This window comes from Mauremys mutica, chromosome 14 (genome assembly GCF_020497125.1).
Source record: "Mauremys mutica isolate MM-2020 ecotype Southern chromosome 14, ASM2049712v1, whole genome shotgun sequence".
Taxonomy (NCBI): domain Eukaryota; kingdom Metazoa; phylum Chordata; order Testudines; family Geoemydidae; genus Mauremys; species Mauremys mutica.
The window spans coordinates 43,025,253-43,052,074 of record NC_059085.1 but is presented as its reverse complement, the minus strand read 5'-3'; the positions used below and the strand labels follow the sequence as shown (position 1 = coordinate 43,052,074).

Below are 26,822 nucleotides of genomic sequence, written 5' to 3'. Positions count from 1 at the left end.
TAGCTCTGCTTGACCTAGCATGCTAAAAATAGATGTATCTGGGGATAGCACAGGCAGTGGCCATGGGCGAGTCACCCAAGTCCATACACCCATGGGGCCTGGGTGGGTTTGTACTCAGGTGGCTAGCCCAAACTACTGCCAGTACTGCTCTGGCTACACTGCTATTTTTAGTGCATCAGCTCAAGCAGAGCTAGTGCGTCTATGTACCTGAATTGGGAAGCTGTGTAGCCGTACCCTTTTAGTGACTTTGTGGAATACAAAGTAAGTGGGTGTGTTTATATTGAAAAGTAAACCAAGTGGCATGGAAGCATTTGCAAAGGGGGTGGCCAGGCAACTCTAGGGACAGAGGAGAACAGGAACAGTCTGCAGAGATATATGTGCAAGAAAGGGAGGTACAGAGAAGATAAGAGGGGAAATAGAAATAAAGAAGAAAAGTAGAGGGGTGATAAAACATGACATTAAGGACAGTAAATGTATGTATTCAGTGTTTGTATTTTTCCTGTTAATAACTGACGTAGGGTTATTGTGATTGTGCGCAAGCATGGGAGGTGTAGTACCCAAGGCAACCTTTTAACGTGGTCCACAGTGGAAAAGCTTGAGAACCACTGCCTTGTCAGATGGTTAAACCAGTTATAGGTGAAAAGCAGCATTATCTGGTTCCCTATCTGTCAGTTTCTTTCAACACTATCTGAATTTTAATTGAGAAATTAATGGAGTTAGGGTCAGACAAATGACTTTTTTTTTAAATAACCCTTCAGAACAGATCTACTCCCTGTGTATATACAGTTTAATCTGCTCCTTTTCTGGCAGAAATAATGTTCTCTTGTGTTATGCCTGCCGAGTTACCAGAGCTCTGGGAGGCTGAGCTGGGTTCCGTTCTCTCTTGTATATTGTCAGTAGGATTGCTAATGAAGTTCTAGCTGCAGTTGATGAATGACTAGGAAGGAACAACACAGCTTCCTAGGTCTATTGGTGACAGCTTCTCAGGTCAGAACACCTGGTCACAGCTGGAGTTTACAGTCTCCGAATTTAAAAAATAAATATATACATCGTTTTACTTGTAACCTGGGTAAATTGAATCTACAAAAACTGATTCACTAAACATGAAACCTACATTGCCGTTTTTACAAAATAACTTTCTAGGGTGTAATCACACTTTAGCAAGACTTTGACAACTTAAATTGGCATATTGATAGTTTTGTAGTTTGCAATAATGTTTTTCTTCCAAGAGACTCAAAGCACTGTACAAAAATCAAGCTTTGCAACACTATTGCAAAGAAGTAAACAGGCATGGAAATAAAGTAAGATTCATATTGTTTCCATCAGTGCAGGAACACAATCCAGGAATCCTAAATTTCTAGTTCAATGCTCTAATCTTGTGGTTCCCATACTGTGGTTCATGAAGCATTCACTTCTGGTGTGTTGAGAACAGGATGGTCACATGGTGCTGGTTCTCTAGTTTCTAGCTGCTAAATTTTATGTCAACACTGCTTTTAAAAAAATTAGGAAAGTAGCCAATGTTACTATGCCAATGCCGTGTCAGACATTGAAGCATTTGCCATAAGGATATTACCGATCACATATGGAAGGGGGGAGATGGCTCACAGTCACTACAAGGGTTTTAGGTGTCCACAAGCCACTCTTTTAGATGTGATCCATGCTATAAAAAAGTTTGAGCCCCCACTCTAATCACTACACCCCACTGCCTCTAGAGAATGCACCTTCAAGTAAGGAGGACTTGCAAATTTTGCAAGGGATGGTTTTTAAAAGTGCTGTCTTGAAATAAAAGGTGAATGAAAATATTGTTGAATTAGCTGTAATGTGGGTCTCTCCAAAGAACTGAATGTTTTTATTCTAAGTTGTATTCTAAGGGAACTAGATGCAGATCAAAAGGTTTGTTTTCATAGCTGCTGTATCTACACTTTCTCCATCATTGCTCCACCTCCATTTCTGCATAAGGCAAAGGTCTCCTCTCCATTCCTATGGTTGCAGTTTTGGGGATGGAGCACCCGTGTGTGTGTGTGTGTGTGTTCTAGGGTGATCACGTGTCCCGATTTTATAGGGACAGTCCTGATTTTTGGGTCCTTATATAGGTTCCTGTTTGTTCCCCTCCCCCGTCCCGATTTTTCACATTTGCTGTCTGGTCACCCTAGTGTGTTCTCATGCAGTTGCTAATTTTTAATAATTCTTTCTATCCAAATACTAAAGAAGCACAACATTGATCCACTTCGTGGTTTCAAAAGTTCACTCTTAAGGGTGGCAAACTTGTGCTATAATTACAGGATATCTCTGAGGAGTATTTAAATGTTGGTTTCATATTTGACACTAAGTTTAACTTGGTTATCAGAAAAGGTAGTAAAGTGTTACTTTGGGGTCATGCTGTGATAAATATGGAAATTTAATGCAGAAAAATATTTAAATTAAGCTCATCCTTGATTTCTTAGAAATCATACCACACATACAACATACTCCGCCACTTGCAGAAGCTGCTACTGACTGCATCCTATGTTTCCTGAGATGCTGTTCTACAGCAAGGTCCAGCATCTCTTAAGTTTTGTGTTCTAAAATATATTTTTAAAAACCCTTCCACTCCCCTTGGCACATCTACACACTGATAACATGGCAGTTACAACCTTCTCCTGGTTGAATGGCTGGTCGGATAATACCCAGGTTGCCATATATCACAGCGAATTGAGTTTAAGGCCATATCTGTGCTATGGGTGCTCTAGCTGCCCAGCTATGGTGCAGTAGCTATGCCGCTGTAGCACCAGTGTAGATACTTCCTGCGTCAGTGGAAGGGGTCTTTCCATCTTAGGAATTCCTGCGCCCTGAGGAATGGTAGCTAGGATGATGGAATCATTCTTCTATCAACCTTGCTAGGTCTGCACCAGGGGTTAGGTCGGCATAACTTCAGCATTCAGAATTTTTAAATTCTTTTAATAAACTGTTAACATAGACAATGGCATTTGATTTTAAATGATTTGGTTAAAATACTCTTTGTAATAGCTTGTGGGAATGTCTTAATGTCTCTAAAAAATCCACCACTTTCACCAAGAAGCCGTGGCTGATTTTTCTTTTATATGCAGCCTTTGTGCTATATTTCATGCTCTGTTGCTAGCTCTGAAGCAGGAGCTGACACAATGGTTGATAAACTTGCATAAACAAGGAAATAAGCTCCATTTTTAGGGCTTGGAAACTCACTTCTGTGCACTCAACAGTAATGATTCTCTGCTTTTGTGGGAAGACTGAGTCCTGCTGATAAGTGATGTGTTGCTCCCCTTTCTCCATGTTGCCCTTGCACAAACCAGGGAAGAAAGAAATAATTGCTAGAGGACTTCCTCCTTACCTGTGTGGCTGTAGGGACGATTAGTCAGGAACTCTTACCAGGAGAGCACTGGCAATAACACCCTCATCCAGGGGAGAAAGGGAGGGTAGCTCTAAATTTCAGGCACCTACTTGTTAAAGCAGCTATTAAAGATGCCAAATGGACATCTCAATAGTATATTGCTTCTGGGCCACATTGGAAGTCCCAGCTTTGGTATCTGCATTGACTGATTAAACAAAGCGTTTAGCCTTGATGCTGTTGCTGTCTGGATCTTTATAGCTGTTTGCTTAATGCAAATAATTAGTAATAAGCTGTTTTAATTTTCAGCTTCTAAGAGCATATTCACCAATAGAAAATACTTAGGTAATTTCAAAGCAAGTACTTCAGTGTGTTATGTGAAATGTCTAACATGTCTCCTTAGTATCTTGCAAACAATCATACCTAAAGTCTGTTCTCTGACTATAATGTTAGCTATATTACCCTGCAGGAGTTGGATTTTTTCCTGTTGACAAGGGCTCTCAGGCAGATGTCTTTGAATGAAGTATTAAACTGAGCAGATTTTTCAAAGTTATGCACATTCTTAGAAAATTGTGTGAAATCTTTGGAGAAAATACAAAAGACATAGTATACTTGCAATGTAATATAGCAACCAGACCAGCTAGTTTAGTTGGCTTGCCTCTTCGGGAGGAATCTCCAAGGAGCTAGTTAGTCTGGATGCTTTCAGGTATGGTATTTAGGGTATAAGTATGGTTAACCTTTCCCAGATGAAACCTTGCTTTTTAGCCATGAGGAAATTCACCCTTAACACATCTAAGTAGAATCAGGAAGACAACTGCAAAACCATTTAGAGAGTTGCTTAAGACTAGACTGTTTCTTTGGGGAAGAGCCAGATTGCCTTTTTTAAAGGTTCTTTTAGTCTTTAGAGCTCTTTGTTTTGGGACTAATCCTGAGAATAAGAGTAATGTTTCAAGCTTTCTGCATATGTGTGACCTGTACTTCAGGTGTCTGTCTAATGGATGCCCCCTTTCAAAATAAGACATACCATTTTAAGAAGGATGATGGCGCAATCCCCATTAACCCCAAGGCATGGGATACTGGTGTTGCTCAAGTGAGAGGGTTCCATGTTTATCAATATCTGTTGTCTAAGGAGAGACATCCAAGATGTTGGACATGGTAAATGCTGAAGGCACCAGACTGATGGTGAGTGTAAGATCAGTTATTCTAACTGGGCACTTGTAGTGACCTAGAGTTAATATTGCATACACTTCTGTTAGAATCCACTGTTTTTAGGGAGTTCATAAATGCTGGGCTGAAATTTTTGGGAGTCTGAATAAACATGTTTCAGCAGTTTGTGCACATGGAGGTGGTTTGCATGGCTGGCTGGCAGAGTACAGGGCCCCTGGGATCTAGTGCTTGGGCTGACTCAGAGCACCTGGAGGATCTGTAAAGTTCCTGCAGTGCACAGAAGATGGGCTGCTGACAGGACTCTCTGGTAGCATCTATGCAAAAAGGTTCAGATTGTGGAATTGACATGCTGGTTCTTTTGTGGGCGAAGCTCCATATACTTTCTCTCCTACTTTGTGTTTAAAAAAATCTATTAAAAACTAAAAAATGATTAAGATTGCATAGTTAAACAGTTCAGGGAAATCCCAAAGTTAAGGTTGTGCGCACAGTCTTAATGTTGTCCCTTTATGCATGTCTGACGTTAGTTTTTAATTACATGATCACTTTCTTAAAATGCCATATTGTATTTCTACAATCTTAGGCGTGTCACATTTTGTAATATTGTATTCTAGTCAGTTGTTTATATGAAATATACGCATAAATGTACTTCCCCCCTTGTGTTTTAGATTAAATATAATTTAGGTACTGGTATGGCACCCTCACTGTACTATCTAATACTGAAAATTTGCTGCCTTGTAGAGGCAGACTAAAATTCAAAGCTAAGAAGATCCTCCTCCCAGTCAGTTTGCTCCAAATTGCATCAGAGAAAAACTGTGCTCAAGTTAAAAAGAAAAGGGTGCTACCAAATTTATTTAAAAAAAAAATGCTTAGAGAAGAAAACGTTGTATCTAATTGTGTCAAATGTTTCCTGGATAATTATTGCAGTGAAAACACTGCAGGTCTAAAGAATAAGAAATCACAAGATGCTACAGAGATATATTTGAGATTGTCGAAAAAATAACTTATTGAGAAACAGTATGTGATCATGTACTGTAATTAGATTGTCATAATGCATAAACACAAGGGTTATGTACACAATTTTAATTTTGGTATTTCTTGACTTTCACCTGCTTAACCAGGCAGCCTTTAACTTCTTATGGACATGTTTTTTTTGTTTTTACTGGAATTTACTTTTTACACACAGACAGAGGTATAGTCAGCATTATATAAAACACATACCCCCTCCTGTTTTGCTACTGAGGAGGTGGTGGTGGTGACTTGCTAATAAAACTAGACTTGGGGCTCTCTTCCTTAAACATATTGTAGTTCCACAAATTATCCATATCAAAGCAAGCAGTCTGGTGTTTGCTCTTACAGTTTTTTTCCTTCTACGAGAAGGTATTATCCATACAGACTCCCTTGAGGAGAGATTGGAAGAGGCAGTAAAGGCATATGAGGTGGCAGCTTGCCAACTGAGCTGCTATTCGTTCCAGTTAAGAATATTGGCTGAGTGAGGTTCAGTCAGAAGAACTGCCCTTGTTTGTATTTGAATTAAAAAACAAACAAACTTGCAGTGCCATTTAGTTTCACATTTTAGTTGATGTACTTCAATTCTCCAGTTGTATGAGATTTTTTGAAGTAACCAGAAAGGATCCTAGGGTTCTGTTTCTTTGGGCCAGTCTACAAATTTAACCTGATGCTTTTCTAGCATTTTGATGTGGAAAAGGTTTGACTCAGGCATGAATAAGGGTGAAGTAGTCACGGCCTCTTTTCCTGCTCTGTCCAGGAAACCCAAGTAGCGGAATTTTTTTTCACATCTGGCAATGGTGATGCATTTTTTAAGTCAGAACAGCCTTTCACTGACTTAAGTCAACAAGAGCAGACTTAGTTCTACCTATTTTACTGTTGTATGTTCTGACTTGGAATCAACATCTTCACTTTTCACTCAGGCCAATTTTAGAATCCTTTTTTAAACACAGCTCAGTTTTTGGTGTGTCTGTTAGGTGGTTTTCTTCCCTTATTGGTAGTTTTAGTAATGCAAGTCCTGCGTACAGGAGCCACACTCTCATCTGTGGTCATCTGAAGAAATTCTGATCCTAGGTAATGTATTTCCACTGCAAGATGCTGTGATACAACTATATTTTGTGTCCTTTTAATGCCTATTTGGAAACTATCCATTTAATGACAATTATTGACATATTTAGTTCAAAGTTCATTTAAGCAGCCTAATTTGTAGCATGTCTTTAATCAAAGTTTCTAACATTTTCTAAGAATGAGCTCAGTGCTTATGCTGGAAAGCTTGTGTGTATGTATGTATATATATAAAATACAAAATTGCAAGGGGCAGGAAAAGGTTCTCCATTTCCTCCCTCACACGGTAAACACACATACATTTATTGGGTGGGCGAGGAAAAGGGGAACCTTCCTGCCTCATGCAAATCCAATTGCTAAAATTAATTTTTGAAATCGTCTCTTTAGACCAGAGTGCCCAAACTTTGCTTAATTGAGGGATACATTGGCAACTAGCCATACCTAATTTGTATTAAAAGAACTAGATTGCAGTTTGCTAACCATTAATTTGAGTGAAACAGCCTAGGATGGGGCCTGTAGGTCCCAGCCTACAATGTTGTGTCTTGGTCTAAATAAGAAGGCCACTTAAGTCATGATGGAACTTTGCAGGTTGGGACTCATCATCTTCCTGGGCCATATCTTTATTGGATAAGGTCTTCACAGAGGGCCTTGTTATACAAGTTTATGATGTCTTAGTGGAAGTTGTATAATAATGTGGCTTGATTTGGGCATTTGTTTTATCCTGAATTTGTATTCTGTAAACACAGGGAGGTGGCTGTCAGCTTGCTCTCAAGAGGAAGCCAAGGTGAAAGCCATTCTTGCAGGAATTAAAAGCTTGTTAAAAGGTCTCTTTAAAGACCTCGAGGCTATTAAGTAGCAGGTGTGTTTTTGCAAGGGGCTTGTCTGCTTAATGTTAAATGATCCGCTTGGTGCAAGTTTAAGAACTAAACTAAAATCTTAAGATATCTGAAAATATAGATGAGTGTGAAACCACTGAAGATATGGAGTAATCATCTGCACATCTAGCTTCAGGAAATGCTGTCTGATCTGTAACCTGTCTAAAATGTAACCTGTAGGCTGGCTGATGTCATTGTCTGATTACTAGATAGATGGTACTTTGTACTTGCAGAGTTGCTACAACAGAATCTACAGGGACACATTCAGGCAATTAGTTGTACTTTTACTTACGAATACCTTTTAGGGAAAAATGTTCAGAGACAGACACAGCTTCTACTGTTGCAGTGACCGAAGTAGCTAACATTTCTTCATGCCATGAAGGATCTGCATCCTGTTTTTCTTTTTTTGCATGTGGACAACTCTTTAAGTGCCTGATCTCTTCATATGTAAAATAGAGGTTATGAAAAATAGTCTCTTTGGAATGAATTTGTCAGATGTCCAAGGTGTCTGTATCTTGCTCTTTCTCAGTCAGTTGTTGGTATTCGGCATGTATTCTCATTAAAGATTAATGTATACTTTTGAATAGGATGAATATAAATGTAACTTTTTTGCACTTGACTGATGCACTCTACAGCCTCAACATTCACAGAACTGTTTGTCATTCAGAAGGGACATTGTCCTCTTGTGTGCAGAGTTTACACTAGGGAGGGAGGCAAGGAGGAGGGTATATTAGCTAAGGCATGTTTCAAGACTATCAAATGGAGTTCCCTTGTGTTGCGAGAAGAGATGGGAAGGCAAATTGTTTCCAGGACAATTGTTTCAAATAGGTAAAAGCAGCCCTCCTGTTTGGGCTACTTTATGCAGCCTGATTTTGGTTGCCATTTACTTTTTTCCTTATCCTAGACAAAATATCAAAATAAAGTGAATAGATGGAGGAGGAATGTTTTTAGAGAGTGGAATACTGGAAATATTTCCACTTAAAACTTGAACAAACAGGCCGCCTCTGAGTAAGTGGTAATTCTGAGAATATATTTAAATATAAATAACAGTGCAAAGGTTTATATCAGGGGTAGACAACCTATGGCATGCGTGCCGAAGGCAGCACGCGAGCTGATTTTCAGTGGCATTCACACTGCCTGCCTGGGTCCTAGCCACAGGTCCAGGGGGCTCTGCATTTTAATTTAATTTTAAATGAAGCTTCTTAAACATTTAAAAACCCTTATTTACTTTACATACAACAATAGTTTAGTTATATATTATAGACTTCTAGAAAGAGACCGTCTAAAAAGGTTCAAATGTAATACTGGCACGCAAAACCTTAAATTAGAGTGAATAAATGAAGACTCGGGATAGAACTTCTGAAAGTTTGCCGACCCCTGGTCTATATTAATGTTAAGGCAGGGAACATGTGACTAGTTATCTCTATGGAACCTAATTACGTCAAATATTTTGGGGGTGGGTGAGAAATGTTTTAATATCAATGAGGGATTCAAATATTTTTCAGTAGTGGACATTACTTATACAGTACAAGTGGCTGCAGTATTGTACAACTGTCAGCTCTGTTTTTCCCCTCCAACATTAACTGAGTGTTAAGGTTGCATGCTTTAAAGTCAGGAAATGAGAAAATTACGGTTATCAATAGTGTTAACTCACCCACATTTCACAAGCTATTTGTAGTGAGTTAAAGTACAGTGGCTCTTGACATTTCTTGTGCAGCTCTCTATGAAAGTGTACATATTTCTATAAGCTGTTTTGAAGCAGACCATAAAAAGCATTATAGATGTGGCATACGTTCACCCTATGAATTTGATGTAAAACTACGTATTTAAAATATCCTTTCACAGTTGTTAATCTAAGAATGTAGTAAGCTATTTATTACCAGGGTGTCCAAAGGATTTTTCATCAAATTTGCTCTTAGAGTTTTTGCATTTCTCTGTTTTGATAAAGAAATCAGTCTCCAGTCCATTTTCTTTCTGGTACCCAGGCACGAACCTGGTTCAATATTTTGGTTCAAACCCTGGAAGGCAATACTTAAATTCTAAACCGTTTTTATTGAAGCATTTTCATGAAATGAAACAAATCTATTACCAGATTCTGTAAACTTTCAAACATAGTAAATTTGTGATCTAGGTAACAGAGTAGACATTAGTGAAAAGTAGGCCTGGTTTACACTAGGAATTTATTTTGATATAGCTATGTCTCTTAAGAGTGTGAAAAACACCGCAGCCCTGAGAAACCCTTTCATGGGTGTAGGTAATGTCTACACTGAAGTGCTACAGTGGCGCACCTGTAGTGCTGTAGCATTTTAAGTGTAGACATATCCAAATTGTTTCACCCTTTAGTAAAGACTTACCTTTCTTGCAATTTAAGATAAAGGGGAAAATATGTAATTTTCTTCAGGGGCACTTCTGGATTTAAATTGCCATCCTAAATAAGTGTGTGGACACTCTAAATTACCAAATAAGGGTTGCATAATGGTGCTTCCTCAATGACAACTGCAACATCAGTGAAACAGATGATCACAGTTCTGTGTGCTGCTTCTTAGCCTCTCAAGTGATTTGGTAATGGAGGAACAAAACAGCTGTGATCCTCCACAGAGGGTGCTGAGTGAGGCCTTCCTTACACAGGCTGCAGCAGGATGGGTGGAAGTGAGTAGGGACTGACCCTAGGGGAGAGAGGCAAACGGAAGAGGACTAACCTCCAAAAGTCAGGAGACTACCATGTTGCCTGTGGAAGGACGTGATTAATGAGGGAGAAGGTATGAAAATAAAAGGAGAGTGGCAGTGTAAAATGGTGAGAGGGAAACGACTCTGACAGAAAAACCAAAAGGGGAGAAAAATAACATTTTTAAGAGGGAAATTCAACCTTTCAGCTGCACTGGGAACCAGCAGTGCTGAAAAATGAATACAGGTCTGTCTCACCTTACGCGGGGGTTCCATTCCGCGGTTAGCGCGTAAAGCGAAAACCGCGTATAGTCAAAATTACATTGAGTTCAATGGCGGGTGGAATCGCCTGCACTACAGGTACAGTATTAAAATTGTTATTTTTCTTTTTTTTTTTTTGGTTTTTGCTGACCGCGTAAAGCTGAAATCGCGCATGTTAAATGTGCGTAAGATGCGACAGACCTGTATTCCTCTAAAACGCTGCTTTCTCTTCCTATCAGTTATAGCTAAAATGTGCGTGTGGGGAGCTCCACTGCTGCGTCCATCTCCCATAAGAAGGCACATATTTAACCACTTGGGTTTGCCACTCATCGCACGCAACTGACATAAACACAGGAGGATCATGACATCACTGAAGGTGAAGTTGGGCTTTGATATATGTAAAATACCTTTGCCCTCTGGGGGGAGTGTTTTGCTTCCTCTTGGTATTTGCCCCTGGTATCTATTTAGCAATTGGAAGCAGTGGAAAGTCAGTGGTCAATGGCTCCTGCGCTTTTATGGGCCAAAGCAATAATGGAAAACCAGGTTTTACCTTTACGTTCATTTGCCACCATGATGTTTTTAAAGGGCCTATTGTTAATGTGTACAGTGCAATACTCATTGAAGGAATATTTGTCAGTTTCACTATGGTCTGCCTTGCTCTGCAGGGAAACCTGGGATGAGAATCTCTCCGTGCTTAGGTCAGTTAATTACTCAGTACAGACTCCTTTTGCTGGTAGGTCTGACCAGAGCACCATCTAAACTCTGCATCTTAAAGTATGTCCCTGTGTGACAGAATTCACTGAGCAGTGGACAAAACTCAGATGGAAAACAGTAAAAACAAAGGAGCTGTCTGCTTGGTATTTCCATATTTACCTACTGGTCCATGGCTCCAGCTTACATCTAATATAAAATCATCTAAGTCTTGCTTCAAATTAAATAATATATCGCTAATTTTAAGTTTTGTTTTTAAAAATTCTCTATTATATAGGACGCTACCGAATTGAATTATTGATCTGATTGCTCTGCCTCCTCTGCTTCTGAGTGCCTTTGGACTCCATTTTTTGTCACTCTACTGCTCTTTGCAGTCCTGTGGTTTCAGCTATCACCTCTACACTGATTTCCAAATCTGCTTCACTCTGTCTCTGTCCATTGCCCAGCTCCTGTTTCTCAGAATCTTCCCCCTCAGTATTTCTGCACCCATCTTGAGTTCAATGTTTAAACCTATGAGAATCTTCCTTGCTTGTGGCCATAAACCCATCAGTCTTGTCACCCCCAGAAGGGGGAAACCACACCTAAGAGCTTCCTTCCTTCCTTCTTTAATTTGCCTGGGGTGGTAATTGTGGTGTTTGGTATTTTTTTAATGAGTTTGTAAGGATTTTTGAGAGGGGTTGCATCTCTGTGTATTGAATTTCCTTTCCCTTTTTCTTTCTCTCATTTAACAAAGGGGTTTGTTTTATCCTTCGGATTTAAGAATACCTGATCGGGGAGATAGATTTTCATTGATTATTCTGCATATTAGGGCAGTAAATATAGGTTCAGCAAGTTTGTTTTTTTTAAAGGAGAAGAAAATACCTTGCTTTTTCCTGTCCAGTTGTCTTTATTATAGTTCCTTCTTTCTGTGTTTCCTCCTTTGTTACTTTATTGGTTAGTATGGGTCCATGGAGGAAACGTTTTCCTGAAGTCCTCCCACTAAAGGGACTAATAGACCCATTTATTAGACCAACAATTAATGGAGTTAAGCACAAGGGTCCCGAATATAGGTGTTACCTTCCTGTCACATTGATATAACTTACCCCACTTATCTTAGTTCACTTACCAGGGGCGGCTCTAGATATTTCGCCTCCCCAAGCACGGTGGCATCCCACGGGGGTGCACTCTGCCGGTCACCGGTCCCGCGGCTCCGGTGGACCTCCCGCAGGCGTCCCTGCGGAGGGTCCGCTGGTCCCACAGCTTCGGTGGATCTCCCGCAGGCGTGCCTGCGGAGGGTCCACTGGTCCCGTGGCTCCACCGAAGCCACGGGACCAGCGGACCCTCCGCAGGCATGCCTGCGGGAGGTCCACTGGAGCCGCAGGACCGGCGACCGGCAGAGTGCCCCCCTGCGGCATGCCGCCCCAAGCACGCACTTGGCGTGCTGCGGTCTGGAGCCGCCCCTGTCACTTATATTGCATCTACATGGAGCATTTTAGGGAAATCTAGTTCTAGTAGTGGCGGAAGCTGAAATGTGGACTGACCACTGGCATTTTTACCGCTGTCGTCAAACTGTGCTTAAAACAGGTCTCATTACACGGTGGTAAAAAAGCTCTACACTCACGCTCCCACCATGGTTAGCACCAGTGGTGCACCACCAGCATTAAAACAACAAGGTGATTTCCCTAAAACGTTGTGTGGATATGATCTCGATTTATGCTGGTGACAGGGTTATATTAAATACCTGGTATAATTTGATTGAAAACTGTGCCAATGAACTTCATAAATTACAAGAATCTGTAGGATCATTCAAGGTTCTTTTAAAAAAATAAGACTGAATTAAAATTTATCTGCAAAGTGGTAAGATCCTCTCCAATGCAATAATTCAAGATAACGTAGCCATGTGTTGATGATTGGAAGCTCTGAAAAATAAATTCAGAGCCACCAACCCTCGTATATTAGGTGTAAAGAATGGGTCTGAAGGAAATCATCCTTTTATTGCCCATTAGAAGAAATAGGGTGCTTTTGGACAATTAAAAAGCTTTTAGTTTGCCATCATCTAGAGCTCAATGAGGCAAGGGGAAATCAGCATATAGTGTTTAGTCAAACCTTTACAATTGTGTTTAGTTTGTAAACAAGTGTTAATTTTGAAACAGATGAAGACTTCAGATTTAAGTTAGGAGGGAAAGTCTCATACCTAAGGAAGAGTTTGTAAAAATTGATGATGGAACAGTTTTTTTCTCTTGTCAAATTTAAGGTGATGCTGGAGGACAAAGGATATATTTTTACTGACTGCATTAAGGCAAGAAATTTTTGCCTCCAAACCAGTTCTTATAGTATTGGTATAACAAACTGATGGGTTTTATAAGGAGTTAAAAGTAACTAAGAACTCTTAGAGGCTTTTGCATGGAATTTTATAAGGTTTAAGAATATTATGAATAACTGAGAATTTGTTGCCAAGAGCAGATATCTGGTTTTCTGTGAAATGCAGTGCCAAAATCTCTGCTCATTGTAGTCACACTTTGAGAAAAATGTCAAAAAGAAAACATAGCCTATGTATCAGTTTTGTGGTATACTGTTATGTGGTCTTATGATCAAAATTTACAAATAAAAAATTAAACTAAGAACTAAGCCAGATTTCCCAAATCCTGTCCTTCCCTTCTTTAACCAGGTCACTGATTCAGAGCAATCTGGATCACTTGGTAGACAAGGCGCAAGCAAACGTTTTAATAAGGTAAATATAAATGTGTATATCTAGGAATAAAGAGTGTAGTCCATAGTTACAGGATGGAGGACTCTGTCCTGGTGCTCACAATTCAAGAAGGATGTTGATAAATTGGAGAGGGTTCAGAGAAGAGCCACGAGAATGATTAAAGGATTAGAAAACCTGCCTTATAGTGATAGACTCAAAGAGCTCAATCTGTTGATCTTAAAGAGAAGGTTCAGGGGTGGCTTGAGTAGTCTGTAAGAATCTATATGGGGAACAAATATTTAGTAATGGGCACTTCGGTCTAGCAGAGAAATGTATAACAATCCAGTGACTGGAAATTGAAGCTAGGCAGTAGACAAATTCAGATCCAAAATAAGGTGTACATTTTTAACAGTGAGGGCATTTAACTACTGCAACAATTTACCAAGGGTTGTGGTGGATTCTTCCTCACTGACCGTTTTTAAATCGAAAGTCGATATTTTTCTAAAAGATCTGCTCTAGGAGTTTTTTGGGGGGAAGTTTTATGGCCTGTGTTATACAGGAGGTGAGATTAGATGATTGCAATGGTTCCTTCTGGCCTTGGAATCTATGAACAACTTTAACAATCATCTAGACTTGCAAATTTGGGATCCTGACTATTCCTCTTTCTCCTCCCACATTGCAGATTTTTGCTAAACCTTAGCACTTTTTATTCCACCGATGTAGGAGGTGTCATCTCTATTTCACTAACCTCTTCCCCTCTGGTGTGTCTGCCCCTCACCACTGTCATCTTTATAAACTACCACTGCCAAGGTCATCTTTGAAAATCTCTCTCCATAAATCTTCACTAGCTTCCACTGTCCTTCAGCACTAAACTCAAGCTCAGTCCTCCGTTTCAAGACTCTGCCTGACACCACACCCTGCTACATCCTTGCCCTAATTACATTGTGCATTGCCTCCCGGTTCCCCCACACTGCTCTGGCTTCTCTTCCTAACCTGCTCCTTTGTTGGGTTGACCCACACATGTGATATGAGAGACGACAATCTCCTTAATGCTTTGCATATCCTCCAAGTTATTGTAAACCTAGTGCCCTCCTTTTCCTTTTGGATAAGTCTGCACTCACCCATTTTATGAAGCATCTTGGCTACTAATAACATACTCCACACCGTTGCATGTTGTAAAAACTCTTGTGCAAAGTTCCTTGGTGAAAGATTGTGCAGAACAATGTACCCATTGTACAGCACCACATATATCCTACTCATTTTTATAGCCTAGCACTGTTTATTTCTTCTCTACCTGAATGCATGTGAAAGGGGACTTTCAGGGGCTGTTGAAAATTAAGAACTGTATATTGCAACTTGGAGTCCCAGCTTTCCCCCAGCATTTAGCATAATTGTCTTCTATCACTGGGACCTTTGCTGTTAAGTATTAAAAAAAAATTACAACTTCCATTGATCCATTCATAGTTAATGGTGCTGCTGAAACAGACAGGTGTTTCTAAAAGCCAATTTAAAAATTGACACATTCTTAGAGTAGTACTTTAGCTATCAGTTGTTATAATAAGCTGTACTTTTCACTTACATAATACCTTCCAACCCATAGTGTGCAAGTACTTCACAAATATTAATCCTCATAATACCTGGGAGGTAGGTTTTATAACATCACTGCAGTTTTCCTGTAAGGGTGTGTCCTTGCATGTTCCTTGCACAACACTTAATTCGAAACATGAGTCAACCCTCCACAAGCATCTTAGAAATGCATCAGCTGAATTTATAAATCTTGGGGAAAACTGGGACTAGCTGGTGTAGAGGAATTGTGATGTGATTTGATTTTAATCTCTTGGTGGTTGTTTAAAATCCAGCCCTTGTTGCTGGTCATCTGACTCGTCAGATTTGTGTATCGGTGTTGAAAATTTCACTCGCCTGGGGCATGTAAGAATTTTTCCTGGATGAGTACCACATCAACTTCTTGCGCAATGAAGCTTTATTTAAAAAAAAATAAAATTCTGAGTTACTACTCCTTATGGTTGTAAAGGTAACTTTGCAAAAGCGAGTAGTGTTAATCAACGCAGTGCTCTCTTCCTGAAATCTGCAGACTGCTACTGTGTAAGTGCAGCTGCTGCTCTGAGCTTTACCAAGATCCAGCTGCTATTCAGAACCCTGCAGATGGTAGTGAAGCTGACAAGAATATGGTCAGTTTTTACAATGCTGCATCTTGGGAAAGCTGTGATCAGCAGTGGTAGAAAGAGGCACTGAAGCAATTGATTGTGGGAGAGCACTCGAATGGAGCTTGTTTGGGCTTGTCTACCTATGTGAGAAAATGGCCTATAATTGCCCCAAATGCAGATCCACAAGCTGTAGCGATGGTGGAGGCTGTATTGTAGGGAGAACTCAGAAATTTACCAGTCTAACCTAGGCTAGATGACGTGGTGGCAAAAACATCTGAGACCTGTCTACACTACAGCCTGTGGTGCTGCTTTGATGATAAATTATGGGTTCTGACTTTTCTACGTAGGCCTAGCACGGGAGGAGCACCTACCTCCACCATTTACTCTTGCAGCATCCGAGGGTACGTCTACACTAGAAACCTATATTAGGTTGACTTAGGTGCATGTCCATACTATCCTTCTTGGGTTGGATAGTATAAGAATGAGCATCCTCACCAGAAGCACTTCCACCCACTTAAGAGAGGCAGTGTTGGGGAGCTGAGAGCCCAGCCTCAGCTCTGCTGGCTGCGTCCTGCAGGGAGCTAGGGGGAAACTGTCCAGGGCTTCTCGTCCCCAGGGAACCTTGAAATTGACAAGGCTGAGTGGGGGTGGTGGGCACACAGACTGTGTAGACACTGCATTGGCCTAGCTACGCTGACATAAGCCCTACACTGCTCATGGAGCTGGAGTTATGTCATCGATGTAGCAGGGGACTTACATTGGTGGAAGGAAACTGTAGTGTTAGACACTGGCATAATTAGGTCGACATAAGCTGATTTATGTCCACCTAACTGTGTAGTGCAGAGCAGCCCTAAGTCTGTCTAGCAGTCAGAAAGATCTTAAATTGATCAGATAACTACTTTCCTACTAGTAGCCACAGTAAATGTTTATATTATGATAGCACCCAAAGGTCTCAATAGGGATTGGGACCTTTATTCTGGGTGTTGTACTAACACAGAGATAATCCCTGCATTGAAAAGCTTACAGTCTAAAGACAATAGATGAAGAGTAGGGGAGGTAGATATCTCATACAAGCAAATGAGTACGGTGGAGAATTGACAGCTTTGGCTATGTCTACAGTACTGCAGTAAGTCGACCTACGCTACGCAACTCTAGCTATGTGAATAACGTAGCTGGAGTCGATGTACCTTAGGTAGAGTTACCGCAGGGTCTACACTGCGGGGGGTCGATGGGAGACAATCTCCCGTCAACTTACCTTACTCTTCTTGTCGGGGGTAGAGTACAGGGGTCGACTGGAGAACGATCTGCAGTCAATTTGGTGAGTCTTTACTAGACCCACTAAATCAACCACCAGTGGATTGATCTCAGTGTGTCGATCCCTGTGGTAGTGTAGACCTGCGCTTTGTTAGTTGCATGTGTTGTGTTCTTTTCTTTTTGGGAGAGTTACAGGAAGAGTAGGAAAAGGAATAGGCACAGCTTGTTACTTGTCTAGCCACGATCAGCTGGTGGAGTTTTATAGGGATCGTAACAGAGGTGAGGGTAAAGGAGTTTGAAAGGAAAGGTAGTGGCCATTGGGATTTTGTTAGTGTTCTGCACATTCATAAGGGGCAGTGTGATAGAAAGGTCAGAGGTGTTTAAGGGAGACACTGACTGGTAGGGAGTTAAGGCAGGAAGTGCTGGCAGAACAAAGGTGTGGTTACAAAGGTCATTAGGCGACTCATTCAGCAAGGTAGTGTTAAGGGGAGGGGGTGGGAGAGTTAAGTTATGATGGGCCTTAAAGGTAAGTGAGAAGCCTGTGCTTGATATGGAGGTGGAGCTGGTGGAGGGACTTGGGGTTAATGTGATCAGAGATACAAGCGTCTCCTAGTCAGATTGATACAAAAGATGGAGCCTCAATAAAGGGTTCAGGAAAAACATCTTGGTAGGAATCCTTGAATCCTCATTCCCAGAGCTCCTGTGATGTGGTGGGGAGAACGCTTGGCTTCTCACCTTGGTATTGCCATGGACATTGGTGCCCTCAGTGTTTGTATCCCTGTGTGGCTAGTAGATTTCATCCTCTGTGTATGTTAAGTGTGTGGTCTGATTTCCAAACCCAGTGTGTGGGAAGAGAGCGAGAGAAGAGATTGATGGGTTAAGTTAGAAGAGAAAAGAGTACACTATAGGGAGATTTATGTATGTATGTGTTTATATTCGCAGGGCAGGGAAAGAGAATACACCAGTAAGGGAGAAGACAGAGAATGCTATTTAGGAAGGATAAAGGAGTGGGTGGGGAAAGGAAGAAACACTGAAGACAATGCAAGAAAACACAGCATGTTCCTTATAAGAGAGATGAGAAAACTGGAGTGAAGCCAGGAAAGAAAGGAAGGCCTGACCCAAAAAAGAGGTAGCAAATAGGGCCAGTACTTGTCAGCTGATTTGACAAATACTTTTGTTGTGTTCATCTAGTTCTGTAGGCCAGATATTTCAGGAATACATTTAATAAAATAAATGATTCAATTAATTTTTACCAGTATTTAACCTTTTTCTGTTGTCTGACTAGTTATAAGTTCAGATTTTTAAAAGGACCATTTAGATGTACCGTTGTCAGCAGTATACAAGTGTTGTTAACTTGAACTGCAGACGGCTATCTATGGCTGTGGGGAAGCCTGGTGGCAAAATATACTTCACTGTGGCTGGTAGGCCTCCTCAGTGGTAGTAAGTGCTGGCAAACCTTTTCAAGCCTGTCTATGTGAAATCAGTTGATTGGTCTCTTCACAGATCCTAATGGACAGTGATCCATGTCAAAAATACCATGGCCATAGTAAACGCCTGTCAGCATCAGCAAAAAGGCCAAGGACTCAAATGAGCATGAAGTCTAAATTCCCTGTTATCCCTGGAGGAGTGGTACATTGACCTTTAACTAGTGTTGTATCTTAGTGCGAAGGAAATAGTGCTGAGGACAGGGGAGCCTTTATCTAGCCTGGTTTAATGTTTGAGGATTGAGGTACTCTGAGAAGAGAAACAAGCCTCCTGCTCAGCCAGGCATTGCATCCCGTTGGTTAGTAAAAATAGAATGGCTTATGATGTCAGTGTCGGTAGTTCTCATCTGGGTTTCCTGAGTAGCTCCGAAGCACAGCCCTGCCTCCCATGAATAAGGTCTGTTGGAGGACACATGGTGTGTTTCTGCTTTAACTCGGCACGTCCTTTCCTTTTCCTAGCGTGGCACAATCGTGACATTATTTTTTTTGTCCTATGGGTGTGTATTCCCTGTTTTTAACAAGCCTTTGTATTGATGTTTTCTGTAAAGGAGGGATAGGCTCAGTCTGTGAATGAAAGAATCATTGCTCTTCATGCTCAGTAGCCCCTTCTTAAATGTAAAAATATTTGAAAAGTAGCAAAAGGCCTTATACTTGTGACTGAAGTAAAAATTGCATGTTAAAGCTTTCCATGATGAGGGGAAAATTAATACCAGTATTACAGGAGGGTAAGAAAAGCTTTATATTCTTTAACCCAAAATCATCTGAGTGGGTGTTTAAAAATCACATTTTATTAAGATAATTATTTCCCCAGGCTCTGTGTCCATATATATTTTTTTATCCTGAACTATTTTTCAGTCTTAAACCTCAGAAAATGGGGAGTTCATAATGAAGGCTTGAACATTTTCTGTGTTTTTAATGCTTTATCTTGCTTACAGTAGGTCAGGGTAAGGCAGCTTGCAAAATTGTCATGAAAATTTATCAGCCGAAGCACAATGTCTACTTGCCTGAATGTGCCAAGATGCTTAATAATGAAAATTGAATATTTTACTTGACCTATAGAAAATAAAAATACTCATTATGTATGCTTGGCAAGCCAATCAATTGACCAGTCAAATTGTCAGTTGACACCTATATGACCATAGTCAAATATTGCCACATATTTAAGCAAGAATGCCCTGATGTAGGTGGCAGCCTACCTTTTTGACTGCATCATGGTGCATTTCATATTTTTTATAACAATTTAATTGTTTTTTTGCATTTTTCTGAGTTACTTTAACTCAGTTAAGTAACTTGTTTTTGTAATCAGGCACACACATCCAAGGCTAAGCTTATTGGAGACAATAAAGTCTTACTCTTTTTTGTTAGAGCTTTAAAATATTTGACCATTTTTGACTGGTCAGTTGACCAGTTATTTTTGGATTGATCAAATGCCCAGTTCTGTCACCATTGATGAGAGAAGGATTTGCAAGGCTGCTCTAAGACATTGTATCAAGATCTAAATATTGAAATAATATATATAAAAGGATATCTATTTATGTATTTGTTTAAAAAAAACAAACAAACAACCCTGACATTTGGGGCTGGTGGCCCAAGTCTCTCAAAATTATTTTTAAGTTTGGAAGAATGAAAATTAGGAGAGCTATAATGGCTGAGGGCTGTTGTATAATGCAGAATTAATCTATTTTTTCCCATCTAAGGAAGTTGAGTTGTATGTAGAGTGTTATCTTTTATCTCAGCCATTGACTAGCATCTAGCAACCCTGTACATAATGTGCAAATTTTGAATAATGGAGCTTGTGCTGCCCTAACTAAACACAGATCTAAACACCACCACCACATACTTTGGTCAGTCTGCTTGAAAATATACCTTCCTGTAAAATAAATAGTGACCCAAGGTGGGTGAAGTTTTATCTTTCATTGGACCGAGCAACACAGAGCTCTTCTTCACCCTTGTGAGCTGAAGAACTCTATAGCTTGAAAGGTTGTCTCTTTCAGCAACAGAAGTTGGTCCAGTAAAAGATAGTTTCTCATATATGCTGGGACCTATGTGGCTACAACACTGTATAATAAATCAGCCTATGCACATGTAATGTGTACGATTAATTACTTTGACCCACTCTTTCGTGTCCAGACTTTAGATCTTGTATCAGAAATCTCCCTTTTGCTCTGTTTCCTGCTCTTTACCAACTTGGCAGTGATGCAGTTGATGATCAGACATCCAGGCACAGTATTTTAGATTTATCAATTGCCTTTGGTACTCATTGACCATGAGGTATTGCTGACCCAGGAGAGTGCTTATTTTCATCTCTGCTTAGTGTGAAGGTTGTAACCTTTCCTTTCAGTTAAAGACCTCACCCGCCCCGTTTCCCAGAAACCCAATAGATACTAGGGTTAGCCAGGCTTTCCCCCCAAGATACTGGATTACTGCATTGCGCTCTGAGTGGCACTATACCTAAAGATCATTTAGAAATTTCCATTTAATACAGTGGTCAACTTGCTTAGCACTTTGCCTGAAATGCATTACCTTGTGCCCAGAGGTCTCCACTGGCTTTCATTTTTTCCAGTTCCAATTCAGGGTGGCATTTTGACTCCAGAAGACCCATAATAAGTTTGGGTCCAGTCGGTGCCATGGAAATTCAGAAAAGGTGAGGTGTTCGTGCTTAGCAGTATTTGATTTAAGTAGGACAGAGCTGGAAGCAAGGACTTTTCCCTGAGGGGAGCCTGTGCTCAAACTTGCTGTGTCTTCTTAGTGAAACAGAGCTCTAGATTGACTTTAGGTGTTTAAGATGCCTGTCTCTGTGGTAGCTAAGCACTGAATGGCAAGTAAGTACTGCACTGAGCATGCCAAAGAGCAGCCTGGATGTATTGTTCATCCTTTGAGCTGTTCTGCCTTGTACACTAATAAAAGTGGAAATAAGTAGTGGGGGGAGGGGAGAAGCAGCAGCAGAAACACAAGCTGAGAAGTGGGGATCAAAAGGACAAACAGAAGCAGAAGGCAATGAAAGAAGCACAAAGACACAGCTGAGCAGGCGAAGCATTAGAATGATACAAGAGGGAAAACAGCCATTAGAAAAGGCAAAGAAACAATAGAAATAAATGTAACACATATTTAAAGCTTTCATTTCTGCTCAACAAAGCCAACATTCCACCAGTGTTTAACTCTCCACATAAGCAATGGCCTCAGCCTATCTAGAAAGTTGATTTGCCACTTGCCAGGGCACAGTCTACAAGCAGGCATTCGGAAAGATAAGAGCTGCCACCTTTGCCGGGTATAGATCTACTGTGCCTGCATTTCCTCTCCTGTTTATACTGTAGCCAAATGCTCCTGAGCTTTTTTCTTGGGGGCAGGGAAGGGTCTCTGAATTCCCCTCTGGATCCAAATGTGCTTCTGGTTGATGAGAGCTGGATTTGATAGGGCTTATGGAAGAGTGTATACTTAAATCAGTGACAGCTGCAGTGTTGCATCCTATTTCCAAACATAACTATATTAAAAACTTGAGGCTTTACTAATGAAAGTATTTATTATAGCATATAGTTTACACTAGAATAAGAGCTGGGAATATTTGTATAGAGCCAGCAGTGTGCAACGTGCTTTAGACAAGAGTGAAGACAATGAATTGCCCCCAGAAGCATTGTCTTCACTAGGAAAAAAAAGTGTGTTAACTCCAGTTAGGGCTCGTCTACACTTGAAATGCTACAGTGATATCAGTGTAACAGCTCACTACAGCAGTGGGAGCGGTTTTCCTGCACTGTAGTTAATCCACCTCCCTGAGACGCAGTAGTTAGGTTGATGGAAAATGTCTTCCATTGGCCTAGTACTGTCTGCACTGGAGGTTAGATCAGCTATACTACTTTGGGTTCAGAAGGTGTGGATTTTTCACACCCCTGAGCAATGAGCTGGGTCGACTTAACTTTTGAGTGTAGACCTCTCCTCAGTAACTCAAGGTACAGTCCTGGAGAAGACAAGGCACTTTGGTTTTCACATGTGTTAACACAAGGGTGGCCAACCTGAGCCTGAGAAGGAGCCAGAATTTACCAATGTACATTGCCAAAGAGCCACAGTAATACATCACCCTTCCCCTCCCTCCCCATCAGCTGTTTCGTGGTGTGCAGGAGGCTCTGGAGGGGAGGGGGCAGGCCCTGTGGTAGAGCCAGGGGTTGAGCAGTGAGCACTCCCCAGCACATTAGAAAGTTGGCGCCTGTAGCTCCAGCCCTGGAGGCGGTGCCTATACAAAGAGCCGCATGTGGCTCTGGAGCCACAGGTTGGCCGCCCCTGTGTTAACAAGTCAAGTTAGATACTAAGCTCTCTTGAACTCCTCTTGTTAACTTGTGTGAAAACGACAAAGTGCCTTATCTTAACTTGAGTTACTAACTCAAAGAACACACAATAAAATGTGGTTATGCATGTTAGCATATTTTTTATTTGGATTTTTAATGAAAGAAATAAAGAATATAGTTGTCTGGTTCAGGGGTAGGCAACCTATGGCACGCATGCCGAAGGCGGCACGTGAGCTGATTTTCAGTGGCACTCACACTGCCCAGATCCTGGCCACCAGTCTGGGGGGCTCTGCATTTTAATTTAATTTTAAATTAATATTCTTAAACATTTTAAAAACCTTATTTACTTGACATACAAAAATAGTTTAGTTCTGTATTATAGACTTATAGAAAGAGCTCTTCTAAAAATGTTAAAATGTATGACTGGCACCCGAAACCTTAAATCAGAGTGAATAAATGAAGACTTGGCACAGCACTTCTGAACGGTTGCCGACCCCTGCTCTAGTTAATGACACTGGTCAGAGGTAGGGGTTGCTACTCAGCTGGTTTTTAACCTGTCTTGGTCATTAAAAGATTTAATGTGCCTTTTTGTTCACTTGGGACATGTTAAAGGGCTCTACAGGTCACACCACTGGTTAGTCTGGAATGTGGTACAATGTTAGGATAAGTTAAGAAAAATGTAAAAATACACATGGGGGGTTGTGTAAAATGATTCTCTAAAGCATTTTAGCAATGATTAGTTGTAGGTGGCATTAGGACCTTTTTACTGGGGGGGAAAGGGTTGGGCAGTGGCCAGGTTTCCGCATCCTAGTCAGGGAACAGCTACCTTGTAATTGAGTAGCACCCACAGACCCTTAGATCATGACCCCAGTATATTGGGCACTGTAAATGCATGAAGACATGCCCCCTGCCCCAAAAAGTTTACAACTGAAATAGATAAGACTGATGGTAGAGGAAAGGGATACAGGGCAGAAGTAAAGTGGTCTGATAGTTTCCATGTTCCATATCTGTTAAGAACTCAAGTTCAGTTAAGGCATGGGATATTGAAGAGGATTGCAAAGGATGCTGAAGAGCTTGAAGAAGAGAGAAACATGAAGGTAAAGAAGCCTTTTGGAAGAAGTAAGTTTTAATGAGGGACTTAAAGGGTGAGAGCTTGGCAGACTGTTCAGAAAGAGGGGGTTCCAAGTATTAAAGGCAAGAATGCTTACCTAATAGTTAGGGGAGGTGATGTACGCTTCAGAATTCCTCTGCCTCCACACATTCGTCTAAAGTACACCTCTACCCTGATATAATGTGACCCGATATAACATGAATTTGGATATAACGCGGTAAAGCAGCACTCCGAGGGACGGGGGTGCTGCGCGCTCTGGCGGATCAAAGCAAGTCGATATAACGCGGTTTCACCTATAATGCGGTAAGATGTTTTTGGCCCCCGAGGACAGCATTATATCGGGGTAGAGGTGTAATTGTCACTGAATTTGGCTCGTGGGAAAGTGCTAATTATTTAGAGCTTTAAAACTGTCCACACATCAGATCAGAACTGTGTACGCTGTTGAGAATAGCACCCTTCTGATTCCAGTGTGGATAGTGCCTTATTTTTCACCTGACGAGTTTTAGACCTTGATATGTTTGTGAAAACACGCGCTGGGCAGGTCAATGCACTTGTGCCCTGCTCCTCTCTCCTTGCCAGTGTTGACCTTTGTTTGAGTCCTGTCTTGCTCCAACTTGTCTCTTAATGTCAATCTTGCTGGATTTGGCTTTAAGCAGTGAACATTTCCATATGAGTGTGTACCATACCTATGCATGTAATTAAAGGAGGAAACAAGTAGTCCAAAGAGACCCAGTTTCCTTGTCCGATCGCTGTTTGTGAGACTTGCTATGTATATATTTAGTCTTTATCAAGAGAGAGGCAGCTATTGGAGCATGCAAGTAACCATTTGGGGTTCCAGCAGCTAAAGTTTACAAACCGAACAAACAATTAAATGCTAAAATCCGAAATGTGCTTCTTAAACTTCCTGCGGCCCCTGGAGAGAGGGAGAGAGCAGTTCAGTTTTGCATGTTTGACTTGGCTCTTTGTGCTACCTGCTGTCTCTTCCACAACACTGTGTTTGTGGCAGAACTGAAGGATGGAGCATTTTTACTGGTGAGAGAAAGTCGTTCTGTTTCCCTTCAGTGGCATTTTCTTGTTTGTGCTTGCATTGCATTAAAAACCCCACCATTACTGAAGAATGAGTGGGCGAATAGCAGCATGAGCTACCATGGTAACTTTTAAAGGGCTTCCATCGTAACTGTCAGTGCTAGATTTTTAGTGCTCTAGTGACTTTTAATGTATAATAGTTTCCAGGCCATTTAATTATTTTGTCTCCCTATAAAGACTCTCCTCTGAAGTATCTTTTTCTTATATTTTCTCCTATTTGACCTGAATGTATTTATATGGTGGGGCCAGGTGTCAAGAACTACACTAGCATTTAACTCCTACCTAATGCGTGTATGCTTCAGAGTAATGCTAGGAAAGTGCTGCAAGGCAAACAACGTGTTAAACAGAGGTCCATTTGTAGGTCCAGGTGGAGGGTTTCTGATCCATCTTGGGTTTGGGCCATGGCTTCCTCATTAAAACATTTTAATGTGCGAGGCTCCAAGAGGTATTGCTGAGAGCATAGTTGCTGTCCTGTTTGCCTATATTGTCACCGCACTACTTATTATTATTAACTTATTGCAATATAAAGTGTAATGAGATAACCCTTAAGTACGGATGTCACTACATAAAACTAAATTCTACTTAGCTATCATATTATGTTGCTTTCCATTCTCTGAACAGTCCAAAACAAAAAACAAAAAAAAAACCACTCTGGAGAGAGGCTGCAAAATTGGGGATGGATGGCCCCCCCGGGGGTTCACTACTTCACATTCTGTATCACTGTTACACTGTGCTGCTGGGAACAGATTGCACCTCTTGCTCCCAGGCTACGGTGTCGCTCCATAGCCAGTTGTCATAGGCTGTGTGTGAGTGATGCCTCTGAGCCCACCTCAGGCCTCAAAGACCTGGAGTCATTTCTGTGGTCCTTCCAACCCTTGTGGTTTGAAAAGTGATAAGCAGGGCTTGATAACTTCACCACCTCACACTAGCCAGGGCAAATTTCAAAGATGAGGTTTTCCAACTCCTCCCTGTTTACTTTAGTCCTCCAGCTAGGAGGGATTGTGGAAATGCCACCTTGTTTCTCCTTCACCGTTCCACAAGCCCTTTTAAGTTTCCATTTTGACATGCAACCCCTACCCCAGAAGAGGTCTCAGCATTAGTGTCTCTGCACAAGGAATGTCTCAGGCACAAATCCAGTTGCAGTCTCATCCCACTCAAGGGACTCTGCCTGATTAAAATGAATACTTAAAAAAAACACTTACCTTTATGTTTGTTATTATATTAACTTTCAGCTCCCCTCTCTGCCTGCACCTCTACCCACTGGGGCTGGGGACCAATAACCAGAGTGCAATCCTCCGTGCCTGTCATGGGGACTCCATTCCCCCTCCCCCCTAGCTGGTGCCACTGCCAATATCGAATCAGTGGTCACACCATTGAGAAAGCTGTTTGGGAGTGGGAGAGCAAACATGCTTCTCTGGAGTGACAATTTGACTTACCATCAGAAACTGCATTTTAAAAACTTTTTTTGAAGGCAACGTTACAATAAAATGTTAACAATACCACTCCAGGCATTATTTATTCCTTATTCAAAGAACCTGGCTAAAGATTCTGGCTGCAGAGCCCTCCTCACTAAGAAGGGTAGCTGCATTTTTAAATACCTATCATCTTTTTGGCTTATCTCTTGGAGACAGCATTTTTTCAGTTGTTTGATGGGCCTTATTTTTGAACCTGGGGCTCACGTGGCAC

General features: G+C 41.1%; 1 protein-coding gene across 2 annotated transcripts in view; it reads left to right on the top strand.

The window, feature by feature from the left end:
- ANKRD11 (ankyrin repeat domain 11) overlaps positions 1–26,822 on the top strand; it is a 224,688-nt gene that overhangs the window by 63,618 nt on the left and 134,248 nt on the right. Inside the window, exon 3 of one of the 2 annotated variants that reach the window (XM_044986831.1) lies at positions 10,620–10,756. The exons of the other annotated variant lie outside the window; for it this stretch is intronic. The gene's annotated coding sequence lies outside the window, so the exon portion shown is untranslated. The remainder of the gene's footprint in view (positions 1–10,619; positions 10,757–26,822) is intronic. 2 annotated transcript variants of the gene reach the window in all.